The following is an 18,512-nucleotide window of genomic DNA, read 5'->3' as shown; positions in this document are numbered from 1 at the left end:
TATTAACTATGTCTTATTTTCTGTATTCTGATGCTTCCTAGCAATAGTAAAGCACTTCTTGAGCGCATTTGTCAAGTGCAAACCAACCAATCTAGAGTCCACATCTCCACCTATTTCCTTTATGAAGCCCTCACACTCAAAGCCACTATCCACCTGCCTTAATCATCCTAGGGTTAAGTACCAGAAACTAGGAAGAGCCACCATGCCCCAGAGCTTACTGAAATTATTCAAACTAGCCAATTGCAAATCTGCTTCTCAGAGAAACTATGATAAAAGCTCTTGCCCACAATTTTGCATCTCTTTCTGCCTCCAGATCAATCCAAGTGTTTCCCTTTGCAGCCTCCCTGCAGTGAAGTGTTCTTCCTTCACTCAGGATCCTTGAGTATAAAAACCTGTCTTTTCCATGGCAGTCATTTCCTGATCTGTTGGCCTCACCATGCTTAAATATTACTAAAACCTAAGTGAAAGCACAAATCCACTATAAGCTCATTTAAAATCTATTCTTAGAACATGATATTATGCATTCAATAAATATTAATACAGTACCTCCTACTAGCAAGTATAGAAGGATATTACACAGATAAGTTGATTATTCTAATAGATGGCTAGTCCAATAGTGAGGATAAAAAGTAATGAACTGCACTAGAGCAGTACAGTGAGAGTACAGATGGGGAGAGGGGTGCCTGAAATATTGTGAGAGGAATGATAATTCGAGAGGCTGCTTTAGCTCTGTAGCTCTGGTAGCTTCCATCTGGCTGGCAAGAAAAAATAAAGGCAGAGAAAGAGGCAATGGAAGGACATACTTGATGTCTTTTAAAATTGATTTCTTGACGCTTTTGTGTATTCCACTTATAGTGAATTAACCAAAATTTAGTTGCGTGGTTAAATCGTAAGAAAATCTACGAAATGTGTTTATTCAAAACTAAGTTGTATTACTAGGAAAGAGGAAGGGAATGTGTATTTGTATACAGAACCAATAGCCTACCACAAGTTCTTATAAGGTAATTTCTTTTTTTATTTCTTTTAAATTTAATTTTAATTATATATATAATATATATTTTTATTTCCATAGGTTTTGGGGAAATAGGTGATATTTGGTTACATGAGTATGTTTTTTAGTAGTGATTTGAGAGATTTTGGTGCACCCATCACGTGAGCAGTACACAGTGAACCCGATTTGTAGTTTTTTTAATCCCTTACCTGTCTTCCACCTCCCACCCTTTCCCAAGTCCTCAGAGTCCATTGTATCATTCTTATGCCTTTGCATCCTCATAGCTTAGCTCCCAGTTACAAGTAAGGACATAGGATGTTTGGTTTTCCATTCCCAAGTTAGTTTACTTAAACAATCTTTAGTTCCATCCAGGTTGCTGCAAATGCCAAATGCCACTAATTCGTTCCCTTTTGTGGCTGAGTAGTATTCCATCATATATATATATATATATGTGTGTGTGTGTGTGTGTGTGTATGTATTTGTGGTGTGTGTGTGTATATATATACGATGATACCACTATTTGTGGTGTATATATATATATATGATGATACCACTATTTGTGGTATGTGTGTGTGTGTGTGTGTGTGTATATATATATATATGATGATATCACTATTGGTGGTGTGTGTTTGTGTGTGTGTGTGTGTATATATATATATAAATACACATACCACTGTTTGTGGTGTATATATATACACACACATACCACTATTTGTGGTATGTGTATACATACCCACACACACCGCTATTTGTGGTGTGTATATATATATATACATACCACTATTTGTGGTGTATATATGTGTGTATATATGTATATATCTATATATGTATATATGTATAGACATACCACTATTTTTTTACTCATTGGTGGGCATTTGGTTACGTATTTTTGAAATTGTGAACTGTGCTACTATAAACATGTGTGTGCAAGTATCTTTTTTCATATAATTACTTCTTTTCCTCTGAGTAGATACCCAGTAGTGGGATTGCTGGATCAAATGATATTTCTACTCTTGGTTCTTTAAGGTCCATTCGCACTGTTTTCCATAGTGGTTATACTAGTTTACATTCCCACCAGCAGTGTAAAAGTGTTCCCTTTGCACCACATCCACACCAACATCTATTATTTTTTGATTTTTTTTTTATTATGGCCATTCTTGCAGTAGTAAGGTGATATCACATTGTGGTTTTGATTTGCATTTCCCTGATCATTAGTGATGCTGAACATTTTTTCATATGTTTCTTGACCATGTGTATATCTTCTTTAGACAATCGTCTATTCATGTCCTTAGCCTACTTTTTGATGGGGTTGCTTTTTTCTTGCTAATTTGTTTGAGTTCATTGCAGACTATGGATATTAGCCCTTTGTCAGAGGTATATATTGTGAAGAGTTTTCTCCCACTCTGTAGGTTGTCTCTTTACTCTGCTCACTGTTCCTTTTGCTATGCAGCAGCTCTTTAATTAAGTCCCAACTGTTTATCTTTGTTTTTGTTGCATTTGTTTTTGGGTTCTTGGTAATGAAGTCTTTGCCTAATCCAATGCCTAGAAGGGTTTTTCTGATGTTATCTTCTAGAATTTTTATAGTTTCTGGTCTTAGGTTTAAGTCCTTGATCCATCTTGAGTTGATTTTTGTATAAGGTGAGAGATGAAGATCCAGTTGCATTCTTCTACATGTGACTTGCCAATTATCCCAGCACCATTTTTTGAATAGGGTGTCCTTTCCCTACTTAATGTTTTTGCTTGCTTTGTCAAAGATCAGTTGGCTGTGAGAATTTGGGGTTTATTTCTTGGTTCTCTATTCTGCTCCACTGGTCTATGTTCCTGTTTTTATACCAGTACCATGCTGTTTTGGGGACTATGGCCTTATAGTTTGGCCATAGTTTGAAGTCAAGTAATGTGATGCTTCCAGGTTTGTTCTTTTTGGTTAGTCTTGCTTTGGCTATGTGGGCTTTATTCTGTTCCATATGAATTTTAGGATTGTTTTTTCTAGTTCTGTGAGAATGATGGTGGTATTTTCATGGGAATTACATTGAATTTGTAGATTGCTTTTGGCAGGATGGTCATTTTCACAATATTGATTCTACCCATCCCCGAACATGGGACGTGTTTCCATTTGTTTGTGTTGCCTGTAGTTTCTTTCAGCAGTGTTTTATAGTTTTCCTTGTAGAGGTCTTTCACATCCTTGGTTAGGTATAATTCCATTTTTTTTTTTTTTTTTTTTTTTTTTTGCAGCTCTTGTAAAAGTGGTTGAGTTCTTGATTTGATTCTCAGCTTTGTCACTGTTGTTATATAGCAGAGCTACTGAATTGTGAATGTTAATTTTGTATCCTGAAACTTTGCTGAATTCATTTATCAGTTTTAGGAGCTTTTTGGAGGAGTCTTTAGGGTTTTCTAGGTATATGATGATATCATCCGCAAACAGTGACAGTTTGACTTCCTCCTGACCAATTTAAAGCCCTTTATTTTTTCTCTTGTCTGATTGCTCTAGCTAGGGCTTCCAGTACTCTGTTGAATAGAAGTTGTGAGAGTGGGTATCCTTGTCTTGTTCTGGTTCTCAGAGGGAATGCTTTCAACTTTTCCCCTTTCAGTATTCTATTGGCTGTGAGTTTGTCATAAACAGCTTTTTATAAGGTAATTTCTGAGCTTAAAAATATGTAAAAGTATGACTTTAATATATATTGTCAATTAAGAATTTGTATCAAATGTAAAGTTTCACCTAACCCCATGTTCTTAGGGCTGTTTCTTCACATACTCTCTGTTGAGGTTGCTTGTTGTTTGATTCTCTGGAGTCTTTAAAAAAAAATTTTTTGAGACATAGTCTCACTCTGTCACCCAGGCTGAAGTATAATAGCACAATCAAAGCTCACTGCAGCCTAAATTTCACAGGCTCCAGCAATCCTCCCACCTCAGCCTCCCAAGTAGCCGTGACCACAGGTGCATGTGCCAGCATGTCCAGCTAATTTTTTGTATTTTTAATAGAGACAGGATTTTGCCATGTTGCCCGGCCTAGTCTCAAACTCCTGAGCTCAAGCAATCTACTTGCTTTGGCCTCCCAAAGTGCTGTGATTCCTGAGCCACCATGCTTGGCCTCTCCAGAGTCTGTGGATATCTTTCCCTGTCTCTGTAATTCAAAAACTTAAACCTTTCTTATAATACACCACTCCCATCAGGTTCCTTTCCTTTTTTAATTTAGGTGCAATAATTTGTCAATTTCTTGAAATTCTCACCAAACTTTTTAAAAAGAAATTTCAATTTTTAAATGGAAAAATTTCCTAATCAAGCAGATGAAATTGTAGATTGTTTTAATTTACATCTGTGATTAATAATGAGGTTGAATCTTTTTTAAAATTCATGTGTGAATTATTAAACATTTATTTTTCTTCTTTTGAGAATTACCCATTTATTTTCTTGCCAAGAATTTCTATTGAGCTGCTTGCTTTCTTGTATTCATTCAGAAGTGGTCTGTCTTCATTAACTATATTAACCTTTCTTATAAGATGTAATGTAAATATGTTTTACTTGATTTTCATTGTCTTTGCATGTTGTTTCTAGTAATTTTGGTGAAAACTTTTTTCCAAATTTGTTTAATTTAGTCAAGATTTTCTTCTATTGCTTTTGCCTTTGTCATTAGGCTTAAGAAGTCCCCTAAAATTAAATAAATATTATTCATATGTTTCTATATTTTCTATCTTTACATTTTAGGGCCTATATTAGTTTGCATGGGCTGTCATAATAAAAGACCACAGACTAGGAATCTTAAACAGGAGAAGTTAATTTTCTCTCAGTTCTGGAGGCTGGAAGTCCAGGATCAAAGTGTTAGCAGGATTGGTTTCTTCTGAGGCCTCTCTCCACGGCTTGAAGATGATTTTCTTCTACTTGTGTTATTACAAGTTCTTTCCTCTGTGCATGTACCCATTGAGTATTCCTTATTGGAAATCCTTGGGACCAGAAGCGTTTTGAATTTTTATTTTTTCAGAGTTTGGAGTATTTGCATATACATGAGATATCTTAGGAATGGGGCCCAGATCCAAACACAAAATTCACTTGTGTTTTATATATCACCTATGCACATAGCCTGAAGGTAATTTTATACAATATTTTAAATAATATATATGACCCATCACATGAGACCAGCTGTGGAATTTTTCACTGACATCATTACTCTGTGCTGAAAACATTTTGACTTTTGAAGCATTACCAATTTTGGATTTTCAGATTAGGGATATTTAACATTTTCATGCCTGGGATCTGTCTCCTGCTTTCTAAGGACAGAAGTCACACTGGATTACTGCTCCACCCTTAGGGCTTCAGTTCAAGTTAAGGACCTTTCTTGACTGGGCCCGGTGTCTCGTGCCTGTAATCCCAGCACTTTGGGAGGCCGAGGTGGGTGGATCATGAGGTCAGGAGATCAAGACCATCCTGGCTAACGCGGTGAAACCCCGTCTCTACTAAAAATACAAAAATATTAGCAGGGTGTGGCGGTGGGCGTCTGTGGTGCCAGCTACTCGGGAGTCTGAGACAGGAGAATGGTGTGAACCTGGGAGGTGGAGCTTGCCGTGAGCCAAGATCGTGCCACTGCACCTGAAGCCTGGGCGACAGAGCGAGACTCCGCCTCAAACAACAGCAACAAAAAAGACCTTTCTTTCAGCACTATCTCCAAATATACTAACATAGATTATAGCTTACCCATATTATCTCATTTAACCTTTATTATCTCTTTAAAGGCCTTATTTCCAAATATGACTTCATTTGAGATACCAGGGGTTGGGACTTCAACTTAGGAATTTCGAGGGAGAGGATGTAATTCACCCCACAATAATGCTACAGCCCTCATATGTAAATGTCCTTGAACCATACCTTATTCCCAAGTTCCCTACCAAAATAATGTACCATAGGTTTTTCTGGCTTTTTTTGTCTAACAAAGTTTTTTCGCTTTACAAAATGCTAGTATATATTATTTCCCTTGTTGCATAATCTACATAGATAAAAAATTTTAATTAAAAAAAATTTTTTTTGAGATGGAGTCTCACTCTGTTGCCCAGGCTGGAGTGCAGTGGCACGATCTCGGCTCACTGCAACCTCTGCCTCTTGAGTTCAAGTAATTCTCCTGCTTCAGCCTCCCCAGCAGCTGAGATTACAGGCATGCACCACCATGCCCAGCCAATTTTTGTATGTCTAGTAGAGACTGGGTTTCTCCATGTTGGCCAGACTGGTCTTGAAGTCCTGACCTCAAGTGATTCACCTGCCTCAGCCTCCCAAAGTGCTAGGATTACATATGTGAGCCACCATGCCTGGCCTGGATAATTGAAAACAACAACCAAAAAATCTATTGTGCTTTGCACGAAGAGAACATCCTGTATTCATTTTAGTTGTTTATTTCTTAATGGTTAATTAGAATTCCCTTAATTGTCCCACTGTGGTGGAAATTAAACTGTGGAATTAAGTGATTATCCTGATTATCACGGGATCACAGGAATTCATTTGACTGGGTGATGCTTTTATTTTATTAATTGCTTTAAATGTAAGCATAGTCCAAAATATTAAAATGTTCTTTTAATCTATACTAAGACTAAATGTGTTAGTTGAATTAATTTTAAAAAGAAAACAAGAAATGAATGTATTTTGAAATTAATAATTTTATCACTCACTAATGTTTTACTCTTGTTAATGTATTTCTAGATCTTCTTTAGTATAAGTTATTTTTTCCTAGATACATTTTCATAAGTTGAGTCACTGATTGAAAGTTATCTTGATATGCATTAAATATCATAAGCACATTGAAATGAAGCTGAGTAGAATACAGCTTTATTTGGGAACTAGATAAAATTTTCCAGTATCTGAATATCTGATACAGACTGCTAGGGAATATCTGAAACAGACTCTGTGTAAGAACACAGCCTCTGTGAGGTTAGCTGAGGGCCCTACACCACCAAAACCTCAGTGTTTATATAATCTGAAAGATTCTGTATTCCCAGTCTTCACAAGATCTCAGAAAACCCATTTCCAGAAATACACTCCTTTTTAAATTTTTTCCCCCTTGTTCTCATTGGTTCTGATACTAATGTTACCCACAGCCCTCCATGATAAATGTATTTCTATGAAAAGGTAAAACTTTGTTTTCCTTTCAGTTTTCTTTATTTCTCTCTGACTCTTCTCTCCCTCCTCTTTATTTTTTTAATAAATAATATTTATTTCCTATTGTGAAATGCGTCAGTTACTGTGGTTCTCAAAATTGGCTACATATAAAAATCTTTTAAGGAACATAAAATACTATTTCTGCCTGGGCAGACCAATTAAATCATTCTCTCTAGGTAAGGGGTCCTAGAATCCATACTTTTTAAGGCTTCAAATTATTATAAGGTGAATACAGTAATATGAGCCCTTATTATACACATAAAAGAATATTTTTAGTGTACACTTTTAGCTTAATAATAAAATAAGATGTTCCCCTTAGTTACTCCACACAAATTAAGTATATTATCTGTCTTTGGGAAATTTTCTATGTGTTCTTGTTGAATTATGTACTTTTCTCTTCTGGTAGAGGAAGTCATTGCCATGTCTTTTATGATAATGATCTTCTTGACTTTATTTTTAGTTTTAACACAGCTGATTGTATTCCTAAATAATGCTGTTTAATTTTGCCACTTTTTGTCCTTCATATAGATAGTTACACTACAAAATTTTATGCATTTTAGTGACTTGCTTCTTTCTGATATGTGTTTGAGATTCTTCACTAAGCACAGAGCTGTGAGTCATTCATTTCATCAATTACTTTATGTAATCATGGATGAATATTCCTATAATAAGAAAGAATTCCATTTTGTTTCTAATTTTTGTTGTATGGGAGTAAGTAATAAGAAACCTAATCCACATAGAATTGGGATGTTTGCTGAGATTGGAGTTTTGCTATTGCATTGTCCTCCAGGTGTTTGAACTGGGTTACATGCCAAAGTAAGTTACATGCCAAAAATCATTGTTGCATAATCAAAAATTGTTATTCTCTTTCTTTCCAAAAAACTTTATTTAAGTGTGATTGCCATATAGAAAGCTGTATTTAGTGTATACAACTCAATGTGTTTGGGGATGAGTATACACTCATGAAAAAAGTCACCGTTATCAAGGCCATAGACATATCTCTCACATCTGTAAGTTCCCTCCAATCCCCTTTATTGGAATTTTTATGGTAAAAACAGTAAGCATAAGGTCTACTTTCTTAGCAAATGTTAAATACTTAATAGTGTTGTTACCTGGAGGCACTATGCAATATAGGGCAGTCTCTCAGAACTTACTTATCTTGCATAACTGAAACTTTGTACCCCTTAAACATTACCTCCACATTTCCCCCTTCCACCAGACTCTGGCTATCACCATTCTATGCTTCTGTGAATCTAAAAGAAGAATCCACATATAACTAAAGTCATGTCATAGTTATCTTTCTGTGTCTGGCATATTTCACTTAGGTAATACCTTCCAGAGTCACCCATGTTGTCCCAAATGGCGGGATTCCCTTCATTTTTAAAGGTTGAATAATATTCCAATGCATGTGTATATCGCATTTTCTTTATGCATTCATCCATCCATGGACATTTAAGTTGTTTCCATATCTTGGTTATAATGCTGCAGTTATGATATCAGGTATAAATCTCTTTGAGATACTAATTTCAGTTCCTTTGGGATATATACCCAGAAGAAGAATTGTCAGTTTATTATGATAGTTTTATTTTTAATTTTTTAAGGAAATTGTCTACTATTTTCCATATGGTTGTAAAAACTTACATTTTCACCAACAGTGTGCAATAGTTTCCTTTTCTCCACATTCCTCCCTATCTTTTATTTTTCAAAATAATAGTCATCCCAAGAGGTGTGCGGAGATAGCTCATGGAGGTTTTGATTTGTATTTCTCTAATGATTAGTGATATTGTCCATGTTTTCATATACCTGTTGTCCATTTGTTATGTTTTTTTTTTTTTTTTTTTTGGGAAAATGTCCATTCAGGGCCTTTGGCAATTTTTGCAGGTTAATTATTATTTTTTTCTGTTGTGTGAGCTACTTATATATTTCTGATATTAATCCTTTATCAGATATATGATTCACAAATATTTTCTCCTAATATTTTCTTGGGTCATGTAGGTTGCCTTTTCATTTTGTTGATTGCTTCCTTTACTATGCAGAAGCTTTTCAGTTTGATGTGTCTTACTTGTTTATTTTTGTTTTTGTTGCCTCACATTAGGGGTTGACATCCAAAAATTTATTGCCAAGATCAATGTCAAGGAACTTTCCCCTATCTTTTTTTTAGGAGTTTTACCATTTGGGTCTTATGTTTAGGTTTAATCCATTTGAGTTGACTTTTTTTGTTGGTAAGATAAATGTTCAGTTGCATTCTTGTGCATGTGGTTATTCAGTTTTCCCAGTACCATTTGCTGAAGAGATTATTCTTTTTTCATTGTGTATTCTTGGCACCCTTGTCCAAAATTAGTTAGTACTACATGTATGGGCTTATTTCTGGGCTCTTCATTATGTTCCATTGGTCTGTCGGTCTGGTTTTAATGCCACACTGTTTTCATTACTGTGGCTTTGTAATATGTTTTGAAATCAGGAAACATGATGCCTTTGGCTTTATTTTTCTTACTTGAGGGTGCTTTGTCTAATCAGGGTATTTTGTAATTTGGTATGAATTTTAGGACTGATTTTTCTTCTGTGGAAAACAACATTGGAATTTGGATGAGGTTTGCATTGAATGTGTGGATCACTTTGGTTAGTATAGACATTTTAACAATATCAATGTTTCAATTCATGAAAATGGGATTTCTTCCCAGTTATTTGTACCTTTTCCTATTTCTCTCAGGATTTTTTTTTTTTTTTTTTTACTTTTCAGTATGCATGTATTTCACCTCTGCTTAAATTTCTGTTTTTGATTCTTTAATAGATGGGTTTGTTTTCCTAACTTCTTTTGCATATAGTTTATTTTTATCATGAAGAAACACTACTGATTTTTGCAAGTTGATTTTTGTATATCCTGCAACTTTACAAAATTTGTTTAATAATTCTAACAGGTTTTTTTGTGGATTCTTTAGGATTTTATATATATAAGATCATGTCATCTACAGAGACAACTTTACTTTTTCTTTCAAATTTGAATGCCTTTTTATTTCCTTTTCTTATCTATTTTCCCTGGCAGGACTTGCAGTACTGTTTTAAATAAAAGTGGTAAGAGTGGGCATTCTTGCTTTGTTCCTGATCTTAGAGGAAAAATATTTTTCTTTTTCACTATTGAACTTCACATATGGCTTTTATTATGTTGAGTTACATTCCTTCTATACCTAAATTTGTTGACAGGTTTCACCATAAGATGTTGAAATTTGTCAAATGCTTTTTCTCCATCTATTGAAATGATTGTATGATTTTTATCCTTCGTCAGTTAATGCAGTGTACCACATTTCTTGATCTACCTACGTTGAATCAACTTTGAATCTCATGAATAAATCACACTTGATTGTGGTCTATGATCCTTTCAATTGCTGTTAAGTTCTGTTTGCTAGAGCTTTGCTGAGGATTTTGCATGGATGTTTATCAGGAATATTTGTCTGTATTTTTATTTCTTGTAGTGTTCTTATCTGACTTTGATATCAGAGTGATGTGGTTCTCATAAATGAATTTGGAAGTATTTCCTCCTCTTCAGTTATTTGTGAAAGTTTGGGAAGAATTGTCATCAATCTTTTTTAAAAGAAGAATTTGATAAAATTCACCAGTCAAGCAATCCAGTCCTGGGCTTTTCTTTGTTGAGAGTTTTTGATGACTGATTCAATCTCTTTACTCATTATTGGTCTGTTCAGATTTTCTCTCTCTTCATGACTCAGTCTTGGTAGAACGTATGTTACTAGGAATTTCTCGATTTCTTTTAGGTTATCAAAGTTGTTAGAATACATTTGTTAATAGTAGAGTCATATGATCCTTTGTATCTCTGTGGTAACAGTGGTAATATCATATGTAATTTTATTTATGTTGTTATCTGGCCTTTCTAAGTCTACCTAAGGGTTTATCAGTTTTGTATATCTTTTCAAAAAACAAACTTGTGGTTTTTTTATCTTTTTTTTTTATCATTCCCTGTTTCATTTATTTCTGTTCTCATCATGATTTTCTGACTTCTAAATTTAATCATTGATAAATATGAATTTATCTCATACCCTTTATATGTATTTTAAAATATGCAATTTTTTTAACTTTTTTTAAGTTTTCTTTTTAAATTATTATTATATTTTTAAGTTCTAGGGTACATGTGCATAACGTGCAGGTTTGTTACATATGTATAGTTGTGCCATGTTGGTGTGCTGCACCCATCAACTCGTCATTTACATCAGGTATAACTCCCAATGCAATCCCTCCCCCCTCCCCTCTCCCCATGAAAGGCCCCGGTGTGTGATGTTCCCCTTCCTGAGTCCAAGTGATCTCATTGTTCAGTTCCCACCTATGAGTGAGAACACATGGTGTTTGGTTTTTGGTCCTTGCGTTAGTTTGCTGAGATAGATGGTTTCCAGCTGCATCCATGTCCCTACAAAGGACACGACTCATCCTTTTTTATGGCTGCATAGTATTCCATGGTGTATATGTGCCACATTTTCTTAATCCAGTCTGTCAGTGATGGACATTTGAGTTGATTCCAAGTCTTTGCTATTGTGAATAGTGCCGCAATAAACATACGTGTTCATGTGTCTTTATAGCAGCATGATTTATAATCCTTTGAGTATATACCCAGTAATGGGATGGCTGGGTCATATGGTACTTCTAGTTCTAGATCCTTGAGGAATCACCATACTGTTTTTCATAATGGTTGAACTAGTTTACAATCCCACCAACAGTGTAAAAGTGTTCCTATTTCTCCTTATCTTCTCCAGCACCTGTTGTTTCCTGACTTTTTAATGATTGCCATTCTAACTGGTGTGAGATGGTATCTCATTGTGGTTTTGATTTGCATTTCTCTGATGGCCAGTGATGATGAGCATTTTTTCATGTGTCTGTTGGCTGTATGCATGTCTTCTTTTGAGAAATGTCTGTTCATATCCTTTCCCCACTTTTTGATGGGGTTGTTTGTTTTTTTCTTGTCAATTTGTTTGAGTTCTTTGTAGGTTCTGGATATTAGCCCTTTGTCAGATGAGTAGATTGCAAAAATTTTCTCCCATTCTGTAGGTTGACTGTTCACACTGATGGTAGTTTCTTTTGCTGTGCAGAAGCTCTTTAGTTTAATTAGATCCCATTTGTCAATTTTTGCTTTTGTTGCCATTGCTTTTGGTGTTTTAGACATGAAGTCCTTGCCCATGCCTATGTCCTGAATGGTATTCCCTAGGTTTTCTTCTAGGGTTTTTATGGTATTAGGTCTAACATTTAAGTCTCTAATCCATCTTGAATTAATTTTCGTATAAGGAGTAAGGAAGGGATCCAGTTTCAGCTTTCTACTTATGGCTAGCCAATTTTCCCAGCACCATTTATTAAATAGGGAATCCTTTCCCCATTTCTTGTTTTTGTCAGGTTTGTCAAAGATCAGATGGCTGTAGATGTGTGGTATTATTTCTGAGGGCTCTGTTCTGTTCCATTGGTCTATATCTCTGTTTTGGTACCAGTACCATGCTGTTTTGGTTACTGTAGCCTTGTAGTATAGTTTGAAGTCAGGTAGTGTGATGCCTCCAGCTTTGTTCTTTCGACTTAGGATTGTCTTGACAATGCGGGCTCTTTTTTGATTCCATATGAACTTTAAAGCAGTTTTTCCCAATTCTGTGAAGAAAGTCATTGGTAGCTTAATGGGGATGGCATTGAATCTATAAATTACCTTGCACAGTATGGCCATTAATATTTGCCATTGCAGTGACATCATTCCACATTCAGTGAAAATTGAAGCTAAACATTTTTGGCATCCAAAACTTGTTCATGTATAAGAAATATAAAAGCTTGCTCATAACCTCACTTTATCCTCAAAATTTAAGTTGAAGATAAAGTGACGTTATGATGTATACCCTGCTCCTATAACCGTGCCTGAGATACTACAGACAACAAGCAAGTAACTACGTAATTTTTTTTAAAAAGTATTTAAAAATTGTGGTAAAATATATAGAACATAAAATTACCTTCTTAATCATTGTTAGGAATACAGTTCAGTAGCCTTAAGTACATTCACATTGTTCAACCATCACCATCATCCATCTCCAGAATTTCCATCTTGCAAAACTGAAATTCTGTACTTGTTGATAATAACTCATTGTTTTCTCCTTCCCCAGCCCCTGATGTCCACCATTCTACTTTCTGTCTCTGTGAATTTTTCTACTATAGGTGCCACACGTGAGTGGAATCATGCAGTATTTGCCCATTTGTGACTGGTTTATTTGATTTAGCATAATGTACTCAAAACTTACCCTGTTGTAGCCTTTGTCAAAACTTCCGTGAAAACTTGTTTTTTTTCAGGCAGAATAATATTCTGTTGTATGCATATACCACATTTTGTGTATCTGTCAGTGGACACTTGAGTTGCTTTTGCCTTTTGACTATTGTGAACAACGCTGCTATGACATTAGTGCACAAATATCTGTTAAAATCTCTGCTTTCAGTTCCTTTGAATATAAGCCAGAATTGGAACAGTTTGATTATATGGTAATTCTATTTGTAATTTTTGTAAGAACCACCACATTCTTTTCCATAGCAGCTCTATCATTTTACAATCCCACCAAAAGTGCATGAGGATTCCATTTTCTCCACATCTTCACCAACACACGTATTTTCTGTTTTGTTTTGTTTTGTTTTCATAGTAGTCATTCCCATGGGTGTAAGATGGTATCTAATTTGGGTTTTCATTTGTATTTCCCTAATGATTAGTGATGTTGAACATCGTTTCATGTGCCTATTGGACATTTGTGTATGTTCTTTTTGGAGAAATATCTACTTAAGTCCTTTGCCCATTGATTAGTCAGGTTTTTTTGGTTATTGCTTTTGTCAAGTTTTAAGCAATCATTTTTTTTAAATGAGTAAAAAGATGAATGTGAACAGTAGGATCACTCTTTTGCTTTGTCATTGAGCAGCTAATAAGAAAATATAAATGCATATGCAGTTATAAATATAGAAACATTTATAAATTTATCCTGTTCCCAATGTATATCCAAAGAGATTTGAATAAAAGTGTCCAAGTTTTAAAAATCTCTTCATCAAGTAGTCAAGTCTTTGTTTGCTATAATCTCATTAGTAACAAAATATTCTTTGCTCTAAGGCATAACTTTTCTTTTTAATCTACCATACATTTCGACACAGTCTTTTGAACAGTGTCTTCTGCCATCCTTTTCATTCACCAACTGATGTTGTTCCCTGGTGTCATTACAGGGAATAAGCCCATTGTAAGTTATCGATTTTAATATCATCTACTAATATTATTTTATAACTTTAGAGAGTAAATGATAATATAAAATATTATTTACGTTTCCTCAGAGAAGCATTTTGTTCTTAAAAGACTGCTGGCCAAGGATGAAAACAAAACAAAACAAAAAATTAGAACTTTCAACATTTCCTATAAATCAAGAACTGTTTTGTCAACTTTGTATATTTTATTTTATCTTGGCAAAATCGTACTAGAACCCATTTTATAGAACTAAGGGTGTAACAGGGCAGGAAATTAAGAATCAAGGAGGAAAAAAAAAACCTAGAAAAAATGAATGTTATATAACATTTATTAAATGCCAAGCATGTACTAAAAATTTTGCATTCATAGCTGATTAAATGTTTACATACCACTTCATATAGGAAGTTCAGTATCCCTGTTTATCACATGAGAAATATGAGGCTCAGAAAGATTTGTTAAATTTAACCCAGTCACATAGTTTTGGCTGATTGTGCTGAGGGATTTTAAGATTTCATTTAAAAACATTTTAAACTTTCTTTAAATTTTCTTTGTTATAAATAGCTTTGTTAACAATTACAAAATAAAGAATATAAGGTAAAAATACTAATCTTGAGTCCCAGTGTCAATAGTAATCCTCAGTTCACAGCAAACCTATTGAATTCTGAAGACTTGATTGAAATACTATGTCAAAAGTATAGTAAAGATTAAATTGTTATACAGCCCCTAAATATAAGCAAGTTCAATGGAAAGGGTCAAAGACCATATTATGCTGTGATTAGACTTGTTTGTATTCATTTTATGCAGAAAAACATAACCTGTTCATTGTCTGACCCTGAAATTTGCACATAAATTGAAAATTATGTAACTATGTTCTGCAGTGACCTGTCTACATCAATAATAGACAAGAAAGGCTAATTAAAAGGTCTCAATCTGATTGCTCAGCTTCTCAAAATCTCTTCTTCTTCATTAAAGCCCATTAACGTTATCAAAATCAGAGAGATTCTAAAACCTCATGTTTGGGAAAGTTATGTTTCCTTTAACGTGGGATTGTTTTTCTTTTATTACACACATCAGTGATGATTATTGATACCGCTCCTCACGTTGAGAGTGGGACCTAGGAAGATCAATAACAGATGCAATTAATAGTTAATATTCATTTTAGTGCACATACCTTCAATAAATGGCATTTTTGCCAAAGATCGGGGAATGATGGGTTAGAAAAGTGAAGAAACAATTGTGGAAGCCATCCTTGGGGAGAGTAAGGTCCAAGGATCTCAGCAGTAGGTGTGTATGGAAATTTGTTCCAATGAGCTGCCCACTAGATGCCTGTCCCCGCCAAACTTGGTATCTCTACGTGTCTTAATACAGCATTCAATCCCAAATGGAATAGTCCTGTCATTCTGTCTTTGATCCGTTGTCTATCCCTAGGTCAATTAGCCATGTAATATCATCTTGAGATACAGGATAACGAGTATTTGAGGGCTCTTTTCTGTCCCTCTCTGAGCTACACCCTTCCTCACTTGGCAAGGGGTATGTCCAGCTGAGAGGACACACCCACACAAAGACATGCTCCCTGTTCCAGATCCAGGATCTCAGGTTTCTGTGGTTCACGTCTACTTCAGAGGTCTTTGCAGGCCTCTTCCCCAGCTCTGTCCTCTGTCAGATGAATTGCCCTGCTGGTGTGCTTACCCCAGGCTGATGGAGTGGCTAAGCAGTGACTGTGGATTTCAGGCATTTGTATGTGAATAGGTTAGAGGTGGCTTTACAACCATAGCCTGAGTGGTCATCTTGAACCAGGATACACATTCATTTTGTGTTTACTTTGGACACCATTCCAGGCTGCACATAATAGCACTTATTTTACAAGACTCTAGTTATGTTTTTTATTCATATGACATGTTCTTACACAATGAACATAGAACATTCATGAGTCTTTCTTGGAGGTATGTACCCTTCAGAAATATATCTCTACATTTCAACATATGCTTCCAAACTCTCCATCTAATTAACCTAACTTCTTTGTCAAATTAAAAAAAAAAAAATGTTTTCTACTGAAAAACAATCATGTTTTGATTTTTTCCAGGTATTCCAACATCTCATTTTATAGGATCAATGGTACTAAACCGTTAGCTCTATATAATTCTTGATTTTTCCATTCCAGTGGAAACATATATTCAGAGATGGGAATGCCTAGGCCTTGAAATGCACTACAAGAATATGTTTTAACCTCTTAATGCTCAATAATATTAATAGAATTTTAATCTTACTTTTTACCTCAGAAGAGTAATATATTGCCCACTTTTTGATGGGTTGTTTGTTTTTTTCTTGTAAATTTGTTTGAGTTCTTTTTTTTAAAATTTTATTTTATTATACTTTAAGTTCTAGGGTACATGTGCATAATGGGCAAAGGATATGAACAGACACTTCTCACAAGAAGACATTCATACAGCCAACAGACACATGAAAAAATTCTCATCATCACTCGCCATCAGAGAAATGCAAATCTAAACCACAATGAGATACCATCTCACACCAGTTAGAATGGCAATCATTAAAAAATCAGGAAACAACAGGTGCTGGAGAGGTGGTAGAGAAATAGGAACACTTTTACACTGTTGGCGGGACTGTAAACTAGTTCAACCATTGTGGAAAACAGTGTGGCGATTCCTCAAGGATCTAGAACTAGAAATACCATTTGACCCAGTCATCCCATTACTGGGTATATACCGAAAGGATTATAAGTCGTGCTGCTATAAAGACACATGCACATGTATGTTTATTGCGGCACTATTCACAATAGCAAAGACTTGGAATCAACCCAAATGTCCATCACTGACAGACTGGATTAAGAAAATGTGGCACATATACACCATGGAATACTATGCAGCCATAAAACAGGATGAGTTCGTGTCCTTTGTAGGGACATGGATGCAGCTGGAAACCATCATTCTCAGCCCACTATTGCAAGAACAGAAAACCAAATACCGCATGTTCTCACTCATAGGTGGGAATTGAACAATGAGATCACTTGAACACAGGAAGGGGATCATCACACACAGGGTCCTATTGTGGGGATCGGGGTGGGGGAGGGATAGCATTAGGAGATATACCTAATGTAAATGACGAGTTAATGTGTGCAGCACACCAACATGGCACATGTATACATAGGTAACAAACCTGCACATTGTGCACATGTACCCTAGAACTTAAAGTATAATAATAATATATATATATATATAAAAGAGGAATATATTATTGCATAGCTGAAAATGATACTCTTATATTACTTGTAGAAATTTTTATACTTGCATTTATATATTTTAAAGGCTACAAGAGAATAGTCAATGAATTAACTAAGTATCTTCAAGGTAATATTCAAAACTCCATAAAATTTTAAAGATCCAAAGTAATTGAATGATATCATTCAAAGTTACTCAGGGGATTTTACAAATGGGAAAATAGAAATAAGGCCTGTTGGCTCTTAGTTGAGTGACTGTTCTGCTACTCTAGAGTAGTTGGAAATAAATAAATAAATAAATAAACACAATAATTGTTGACTTGCTTGGTCATGAAGCGGCATCATTGTCTGGGGCAAATACCTGGGGTTCTTTGTCTCACACCAGAGAAATTGTGGATGCAGACACACATGAAGTGAGTTTAAGGATGGAGGTTTAATAGGCAAAAGAAAGAGAAAAAAGAATAGCGCTCTGTCTTGCAGAGAGAGAGGGGCTCCCAAGTGGGACTTCTAGTTTTGTGCTGAAATGCATCAGATTTCATAGATAAGCTTGAGGAGGCAGTGTCTGATTTACACAGGGCCCAAGAGATTGGTCGGACCAGGTGTGACATTTGCATAGCACATGAAGAAGCTGGTCATCCCACCCTAATCTTTTATTATGCAGATGGAGTCTCTACCTGGCCATCACCATGTTGTCTGTTCGTTACTGTACACATGGTTGACAAAAGGAAAGTTGGAGCTGCCATGTTGAACATGCCTGGCTCCCAAGTAACCCTTTTGTATTGGCACAGTTGCCAGCATTCACCTGTGCAAGCTTCTAGTTTGTCTTTCTATGTCTGCAGCTGAATTTTACAGGCTGCTCTTTGTTGGAAAGGAAATGATTTGGGGGCTGCTTTTATTAAAAGGGAAATCTT

The 18,512-nt window shown here is 35.3% G+C and overlaps 1 protein-coding gene across 1 annotated transcript in view; it reads left to right on the top strand.

The window, feature by feature from the left end:
• MALRD1 (MAM and LDL receptor class A domain containing 1) overlaps window positions 1–18,512 on the top strand; it is a 701,386-nt gene that overhangs the window by 434,170 nt on the left and 248,704 nt on the right. The gene's annotated exons all lie outside the window — the stretch shown is intronic.

Source organism: Piliocolobus tephrosceles, chromosome 9, assembly GCF_002776525.5.
Source record: "Piliocolobus tephrosceles isolate RC106 chromosome 9, ASM277652v3, whole genome shotgun sequence".
NCBI lineage: Eukaryota > Metazoa > Chordata > Mammalia > Primates > Cercopithecidae > Piliocolobus > Piliocolobus tephrosceles.
Note: the sequence above shows the minus strand (reverse complement) of the source record. Positions and strands in the feature narration are given on the sequence as shown.